The 9603-nt window shown below is 34.8% G+C and overlaps 1 long non-coding RNA gene across 1 annotated transcript; it reads left to right on the forward strand.

Moving 5' to 3' along the window:
• The first annotated feature begins 923 nt into the window (after positions 1-923).
• LOC128318923 (uncharacterized) lies at positions 924-3966 on the forward strand. The gene is made up of 2 exons (XR_008302349.1): positions 924-1226; positions 2881-3966. It is a non-coding gene; the product is annotated as an uncharacterized LOC128318923 (long non-coding RNA).
• The last annotated feature ends 5637 nt before the right edge of the window (positions 3967-9603 follow it).

A 9603-nucleotide genomic window follows, 5' to 3' on the forward strand; every position in this document is an offset into this window, starting at 1 on the left:
TCCACAGCGCACCTGTCCGGCGTTCTCTCATTCCACCAAGTCTCAGTAAAACACATCAAACTGCAGTCCTCAAACACTGATAAAAAGAATTTAAAAAGTACAACAAATACAACAATGTAAAAACATTCAGAGCTGCTGCGACAGGCTGCCACATGCACGGCGCCATCTTTGATATATATCCCAACCTGGTTGTATATATGTACTTACTTACCTGTGGCCATGTCAAGTATGTGTTCTTGTTATAAAAACATGTTTATCTTGATTTTCTCGATGGGAAAAGTCAGGTGTTAGATGGTGAACTTGTGCATTTTCCTGTAGATGGCAGTAAAGACTCTGAAATCTAATTCAGTGCTTTTCAAACCTCATCTCAAACGATATTACCAAAGTCCTTATAGCAACCGTTACATCTGTGGAAAAAAAGTGGAAAAAACAAAGAAGAAAAGAAAAAGAAAAAGTAAAAGTAAAAGGGGAAGGGACATGCCAAGCTGGGACTATTCGCAGGGCATGGGTGCTTGGTAAGGCGTGGCACTTGCCCATTTCAGGAGAGACCACTTTGCGCTGCCTTAATCAAACACCGAGAGATAAAAGAAAACAGAAGCTATTTATGGAGCAGATAATCACTACACTTCTCGATCATGGTATATTTAAAAAAAAAAACCTAAATAAATAAATAAATCCTCCTCTAAACAATTGTACATGCTAAAAAAGTGTAGTAATGAATATTTCACTATAATATCTAATTATTATTTCATATTTATTACAATATCTTAAAAATCACAATTAGAAATCATGTTTTTAAATGTTTTGTTATTGTTTTTGTTTGTTGCCGAGGTGCATTATGGGAGAATTCCAAAGTTCCATTGCATCCTGTACGTGTCTCTTAGTTCAATACTTTGTTCTTTACGTGTTTTTCACAAGCTGAAGAGCAGAAAATTAGGATGAAATAAAAATTTTAATAAAAATAGAAACCACAAAAGAAGCAAAGCCAGCGTGTTAAGGTTATAAATGCCAATCCCAGTGTAGACTCTGGAGATGTGCCGTTCATGAAGGAGGAGTCGATTCTTCCAAACGACTCTTTTAGGTGAAGTGGCATATAGGAGCGTTTTGGAGTCTTTTCTTTTTCTTTTCTTTTCAGGCATGTAGACAATGCTGTTAGTCGTGCAGTGGAAGTGAGTGGAAATGGTTTGGTGTAAAGCTTTTTCCAGCATCTGAGCTGTTGGTGAACGGTGAGTTTACTTGTGTAAAAACTTTCCACAAGGCAGAGGCCGCTAATGAAAATAAAGGTGTGTGTTGTAAAGGACAGTGTTTTAGTAAAAGGTTAGTGTTTGCAGACTTTAACAGTGGGAGCACACATTCAGCACAGTGGAAGATCTCAGGCAGTGAGATCTTTAAAAAAAAAAATAAAAGCTGTAATAATGTAATGTAAAGTAATCCTCTAATGCATTTATCTACATCAGTAGGCTACTATATAAAACTAGCACTTTAGCTTCCTGGTCCCTCTTGAGTTTTAGATAATAACTCAGTCTAAAATCCACTATGCCCAAAGCAGGAATAAAAGATGGAGGGAATGGGACAAAAACTAACATCCCCTTTTCATTTCAGATTTATAAATACCAGTTGTTGTTGTTTTTTAATATTTTATTTCAGCATGCTAGTTTAAAACCATGTTACATATCAGTCTATGTAAAGTGAATATTGTTGTTAGAGGAGCTGAGGTAAGCTCAGGCTGGAACAATCAGTTCTATAATGTACAGGGTTTTAAAAGGAGTCATTTAGCCCCAAACAGAACATAAAGTGGTAATGCGGCCTCCTCCCCAGCCCTGCAACAATACACAGAGGCACACAGGCTTTCTCATTCTCTCTTTCACCCACACTGATAGACCAACACAATCTCATGTACTGAAGTGGGCGGATCATGACAGTGAAATAACCAATGAGCGCGATGCCTTTTTATTAAATCCTTACATACATGTACATAATAACACACTTTAAACAGGGAACTCCACCATCCAGACAACAATCCTGGCAGCCAGGAGCCGAGGACCCGATGATACACAGTACACAGATTCACTCACACACACACACACACACACACACACACACACAGATTCACACACACACACTCAATAACACAGATTTACACACACAGACTATAACATCGCTTATTCTATAGTATATGGGAAATGAACCTCTAAAATCCATGGATTGTTATTCAGTTATTCATTTTAAAACATATCATTCAGTAACTAATTTGAATTATTCAGTAATTATGGTTAAACTAAACTTTTTACAGAATTAAGGAACATTTTACCCAAATAATAAGGACTTTAAGAAATTTCTAAATATTTCTATAATTACACAGCAGTGCAGTATCAGACTTTATAACATAAAGGCCTTGTGTATGTAAACGGCAGATTAATTATAAATAGTGCAGCAGTGAAATATTAAATGAAGTGAGGAGGCAGAAAAAATGACAAAAAACGTCAGCATTTGCTACATGACTTCTATAACTACATGGCCACAGATCAGTGTGTTATTTACACCTTTCAGCCTTTTGAAATAGTTTTAAATATCGATGAAACAATGTTCATTACAAATACTATTCATTATACTCTGAGAGGTGAAAAAGTTGTTTAAAGTTATTTCCAGGTGTAAAAACAAATAATTAAGACTGAATACAATCTACCAACATGCCTATAGAAATGACAATATAACCTCACGAACTTTAAAGAATCATATAGTTTTTTTTGTTTGTGTTTAGATAAATCGCTCCGAGGGGGTTGACCAAACTGTTAAACGAGGTTATTTACAAATCATCCAAGCCCCTATGCAAGCTATATAAGCTATGCTTTGTTTCTCTCTCTCTCTGTCTCCCTGCAGAAGCAGTATCACCACCTGACGCTGTTCATTAGAGCTCTGCTGTGATTGGGGGATGGCAGAGGAGAGAGAGGATTTACACTCCAGCTGCCCACAGAGCAGTGGTGCTGGTGGCTAGATGGTGTGCAGCAGCTGAGGTCTCCTCTTCACCTCCAGACCTGTTGTTGTGAAACTTTAGTTTGGTGATTTGGTGCATCTTTATCTCAGTTGTGTTGAGACCAGTGAAGTAGAACTTCTGCCCTTTTGTCTCATTGTTTACATCTATGATTGAGACTTCCTAGAGAGAAGTGAGTGTTAATTTAAGTAGCCTAATGCAAATATTGAACTTTATTATTTAATGTCTTTTGGTTGGGTTTAGTAGGAAGGTGGGTGCCGTTTTGTTTTGTATTGCTGCTTTTCTCCTGTTTGTGTTAGTTTAGGGAGTTAGTTTAGCTTGCTGTATTTTGTTTTCTTTTCTTTGTAGCTTAGCTAGTTGATTATAAAAGAGTTAGTTTTGTTATGTTTGCTATTTTGGCCTTGCCCCCTTCTGAAATTGATAGTCTTTTGTTATTGCTTTTTGTTTTCTGAATGATGTGAATAAAAACTTGTCTTGTGCTGCATTTTGACCGTGGTTGTTTGGGTTATTGTAACCATTCTGGGCTTGGAGACGGGGTTCTCTCTGCCGTTGCACAGTCACTACCACCAACCATTTATTTCTGTTAGGATCTTTTCCCTAGACTAACTCAGACCGTATCAATGAAAACATGGCTAGTGTGTTAGAGACAGGACACTGATTGCCAATCATTTTTGTAATTGAGTATACAGCAAGTTTTGTGGTTGATATATGTATATACTGTGTTGTTTAATTGTTTTAAATCTAATGTGTTGATATTTTATTCATAAAATATTAATAATTTATATTAAAGATTATAAAAATGCAGATAAATCTCGTTGAATGCCATCATGCATACTCCACCATTATAACAGACTTTTTTTTTTTTTTTTTGGTGGAGCAGTGTTTCTTGTTCAAAATGACAAAATGCATATTTCTCATTAATTTAAATCTTGTTTGTAGTTATTTTCCACCTTTGAAATAAATGGGTAAACAAGCATGGGATTCTTCTTTATACTTCTATCTTCATACATTTAATATTTTTCATATTTCAAATGATGTCTTTCTTTAATATTTATTTACGACTATCTATCGCAGTTATGACATCATAAAACAGAAAAGAGTCGGGTCCCCACCTAGCGAGGACCCCTGATGTGTAATACCAACAAAATGCTCCTTAATAACTGTTATAGTACTATTTTAGGAATTTTTGTACTAATTACCTGCATATTCCATCCATATGTGGCCAAATAAATGTGTTCAGTTATTAAAATATGTAATCGATGCGTACAAGTGCATGATGGGGCAAAGAACGTGAGAAAAGAGGCTTAATCGTGTCTCCACCTGAAGTGGATACCTTCACCTGTCAATAATCTTTATTTTTTATTGATTTATTTTTTATTTTCATTATTATCAACAATCATTGATAGTAATACCATAGTAATACCAAAGTATAAACAAAGTGCATAAGAAAACAAATTGGGAGAAAAACCTATCATAATGTAACTTTATCATTTGTCAAACTATTTCTTATAATAATAATAATAATAATAATAATAATAATAATAATGAACAAATATCTGAAGGTTACATTATAAATAAAATATTATGATTCATTTACGGTTTCATTTATGGCAAGTGCAAAATCCTAATATCTCAAAACATAACGCAAACACAAATACACCTCCTAAAGATAAAGATATTTTTTGTTCTGCATAAGTGTTAAGTATTTGAAGGTTAGCAAGTCCTTCTGCAAATGAGGGAGGATTGGAGAATTTTCTTTTTAAAATCTGCATTTATGTATAAAATTATTGGTAGTGTATATATAAGTGAACTAAAAACAAATTATGAGAACCTGTTAGCTGTGGTATCCCTTTTGAACATATAAAATAGTCAACTTTATGTGGTTGTAGTTTGTGAATTCTTTGGAATATAGGCATAATTTTGTTCTAGTGTGAAAAGAAGAATTATCAGTCAAGAATTTGATGTTATATAAAAACAAAAATTCATGAAATAATGGAAATGTCATGGAATAAAACTTGTTTGAAACGTTTATATAAAGGTTTTTTTTTATTCAATAAGCAAATATATAGGTTCATCATCCACCATAGAAATGATATCAAAACAAAACAATAAACAAGTTCCAAAATGTGAGGTTTATGTACAACTAAGAATTAAATCCCAGTGACATTTCTGATCAGGCGTTATACCAGGAAAGGCCAGCGGGTGACGCCCATCCTCCATTATAACTGTATATTGCATTTTGTAGCCAGTATAACCAGTTAAGGTTGCTTTGTCACTTCTGCTAGTCAGCAAATACTTATCAAATATGGAAACTTAAGTCTTTGATCTTTCAAATGATACATGATTTGTCAATAGTAAAGTTGGATTTCATTATAAAATGCTGTTCTAACAAACATACAGTCATACAGTCAACTGTCCAGCTAATAAAGTAAAAAAAAATAATTAAAGAAAGGTTCCATTGTAAAGTTTGAATGGAAAATAGATTGAGTTTAAGATATATAACATGATTAGTTAAGTGACTATTTAACTGTAATTGTAACAACATAAACATAAATCATAACATCATCATTGATTTAGCAGCAACTGTGATCAGGATCACATTTGGCAGTAAAGAAGATGATTACATACGTACATAATCTCTACTAATCAAACCTTTTCCTTTCTTCTGTTTGGAAAAAGTGTTTTTAAATGTGTTTTCCATGTTTCTTGCAGATGCCATGATGCCCATCACACCAAGTCCAGCTAAAAGCAGGACGTGATGCTGTATATCACAAAAGTAGAGAGGCTCAAATTATCACAGTATCAGTTCCTAAACAAAACAATGCATTTCTCTTTACCACAGAAGCTCTGTCCTGCAGCTCAGATCCTCAAGTTACACTGACAGTGATGATGCCCCAGTCTTCCACAGCGGACCTGACAGAGAATGAACTGGTTCTGCTTTCAGCAAAACAGCAATGGACTGCACCTCAACACCCTTTACCCTTCTTACCACTGCCTGTATCATCTGGACTACAGAGAAAACAATCTTAGTGACTGTATATACAGCACAGTTAAACTTTAATCTTACAGCTGAATCAATATAGTAACACAACTAAATGTTATTGACCCTGTTCCATATGTTCACACCGAATATCCAGAGGAGAACTGGTCCCTCAGTGTAGACAGGTTTCTCACAAGGTTCCTCCTCCAGTATCTCCATCTCATGGAGTTTTTGTATCTTTACCTGTTGTACTAAGTTATGTAAAAATAATCTAATTTCAATTTCAATAATTGTAATTATAACCTCTTTTATGACTAAACTTGTATGATGGTTATTACATTAAGTGCACAAAAAAAAAATTCACTTAAGAAACTGTTCTTAAATAATACAATAGTAAAGATCTAAACATAATTGAAGATAAGGATTGTTGCAACATAATATATAATATGTTCTGTAAAAGAAATGTAATATTAATTTTACACAATGATAGTAATGTGGTACGGTATATAATACTACAGTACATTTTTAATAAATTAATTCTCATGTCTGCTACTCATCAATCTCAGCCTTACAAAATAAAAGCAGCAAATGAATAAAAATAACTCAGTATTGGAAGTGTCAAGTGTCATGCTGCATCTCAATTCACCTGCTTATACTATAACCTAAAAGTATGTCCTCTTGTTGTGAGGAAAAAGTACATATTTTAGACAGACTACATCCTTGTAATTGCCTCTTTAACAGATGCTCTGTCGTTTAGTTACATGCACCCTGTTACCGCATAAACTGCACAGTCAATCATCTTGTCACAGTTAAAATCCTCCACATTTAATTTCATAGAATTGTGGAAGCATGTTGATCAGTCAGTCACGGGTCTTTCATGTGAAAACTTCCCTCATGCATTTGCATAATTATACATTTAAAAGTTAATGACAATCCTATCTTTATTATTAAGTTCTCAGTGTTGTTGCAGATTAAAAATATTTATTATTATTAGAATTTATTACTGATTGAAACCCCCTCTCTACTTAACCATCGATCTCGCACATCGGTCATGTTTTTAGTTTTTTAACTCATTTTATCCATGTATGGGTTCTATTCGATTCCTCATCCAGCAAGCAAAAAAAAGTGAGTGAAGTTATGTTCCTGAGTGTGTATTTTATTCAGTTCACCCAATTTAGGTTCATTCACCTTAGATTAGTGAACACATTCACTATTAACTAGCTGTTTATTAGCATGCATATTACTAGGGACTACAACTAGGGAATACACAGGTCTTTATATATTTATATATAAGGATATACAGACATCTAGTGGCTACATCATGGCATTACATAGAATTTTTTCTTCATTTATCCCACCAGATTGTACCGATCTGCCTCCATTAATTGGATTTTAAATGCGTTTGCTCTATTTGTAGCAAAATTAACTAGGAATAAGACCACAATAGAAACACGCACACAATCATTATATAGCAGCGATGACTTCATGAATTTTTTCAATGGTAAAATTGAAAATATCAGGCAAGAAATTCAGACTATTAATTTAAAACCAGACAGTTTTATAACTAACCCTGTAGATGATAATATAATAATATCAGATCAACAATTACAATGTTTTACTCCCCTTGAAGAGACTGAACTAATTTCACTAATTTCATCATCAAAATCATCAACCTGTATACTAGATCCTTTACCTACTCTTTTGATACCATTGATCATGCTATTCTCCTCGATAGACTGGAAAATGTAGTAGGCATTAAGGGAACAGCCCTTTCCTGGCTCAGGTCTTATTTGACTGATCATTATCAGTTTGTAAACGTAAATGGTGACTTCTCTTCTCATACTAAGGTAAAGTTTGGTGTCCCGCAAGGCTCTGTTTGAGGCCCACTGCTCTTTTCTTTATATATGCTACTTCTGGGCAAAATTATCTGTAAGCATGGTATTAGCTTCCACTGTTACGCTGATGACACACAGTTGTATGTTTCAGCAAAGCCAGATGACAGACACCAGCTTAATAAAGTTGAGGAATGTGTAAAAGACATTAGAAACTGGATGTTTATTAACTTTCTCTTACTTAATTCTGACAAGACAGAAGTACTTGTACTAGGACCACATGCAGCTAGAAGTAAGCTTTCTGATTACATAATAACTCTGGATGACCTTTCTGTTTCATCATGTGCAGCAGTAAAAGACCTTGGTGTGATTATCGACTCTAGTCTTTCATTTGAAGCTCATGTAGATAATATAACTAGGATCGCTTTCTTTCATCTCAGAAATATTGCTAAAATAAGAAATATATTGTCACTACACAATGCAGAAAAATTAGTTCTTGCTTTTGTTTCGCTACTCCTCCTTCAAAATTGATCCAATTCTTCCCAAAATTGTTTCAGATGATCTTTGGACTGAGCTGCACAGAAATGACTGAACAGATTTTTTTTATTCATCTTTGTTCAAAAGTTATGATGTCGCAAACTTAATGAGGTTGACCCAAAATTGGTTCAGAGGCCGTATCTCGGCCAAACTTTGATCAGTCGAAACGAAACTTGGTACGCTTCATCTACACCATGATCTGAGGGTCCATGCCAAAGTTGGGCACAGCACCACCTACAGGTCATGAGATACCAAAAATGAACTTTTTTGCTTGTAAGTTTTGAACAGTTAGAAAATCATGATCTTGGTGTCTATGGATTCCTTGGGTCATGCCGAATCTGCTGATGTCGATGGCACATGGTTTGCCAGGATCGGCTGAACCATGTGTCTGCCATTTTGAAATTTGTCATAAATTGCAGTATCTTTTGAACCATTTGACATATCTGCACAAACACTGGTAGGGATCATTGACGGCATGTCCCGGAGGTACCTGAGAAGATTGAATCCACCTAGTGTTCAAGAGATATAAAGATTTTTGCAAATATGCTTATAACTTTTGAAAACATTGTCCATTGTTATTTTTATATCATTTCATTCCCTGGGTTATGCAAATTCTGACGATATGTCATTTGACATTTTTCATCAGTGTGCCTGTTCGCCATATTGTATTAAGTGAAAAACAGTTTTTTCGCTACTCCTCCTACAAATTTTGTCCAATTTTGTCCAAAATCTAATCAGATGATCTTTGAACCGAGCCGCATAGAAATGACTGAACAGATTTTTGATATTCCGTTCCCGAGAAATACCCCTCGGAAGTTGACCGTGCCTGTGTATGTTGTCTTATGCTATTAAGCTTAGCATGCTAATAAGTTAGAGGCTATCCAAATACCATACTGTTTAATGAGACTCTTCAGCTATCAAGTTAACCATAAGCTGCATTGCCATTAGCTTAACTTTGCATGTTACTCTGGTTAAAATTAAAACACTGATTAAAGTTAAAACACTCCGCTAAGCCACTGGCCCGAACCTTTCAGGTCGTGGGTTCGAACCCAGTGTGGTACAGTCCCAGACCCCCATAGGTACAATAGAAAGAAATGATGTTGAAGTTGCTTCTTTTCCAGATGTTGTGCTTTTGTAAGTACGATCTTATCTGAGCTTATTAAAAACTACATTTGGTGCATTTATATACAAAATCTTAATTTTGAGTTGATTCAATGTGTAGTAAGTGTTTAACTGTGGGAATTGTGCGATGATTGAAAGTG

The sequence above is a fragment of the Pangasianodon hypophthalmus genome, chromosome 9 (genome assembly GCF_027358585.1).
Source record: "Pangasianodon hypophthalmus isolate fPanHyp1 chromosome 9, fPanHyp1.pri, whole genome shotgun sequence".
Taxonomy (NCBI): Eukaryota; Metazoa; Chordata; class Actinopteri; order Siluriformes; family Pangasiidae; genus Pangasianodon; species Pangasianodon hypophthalmus.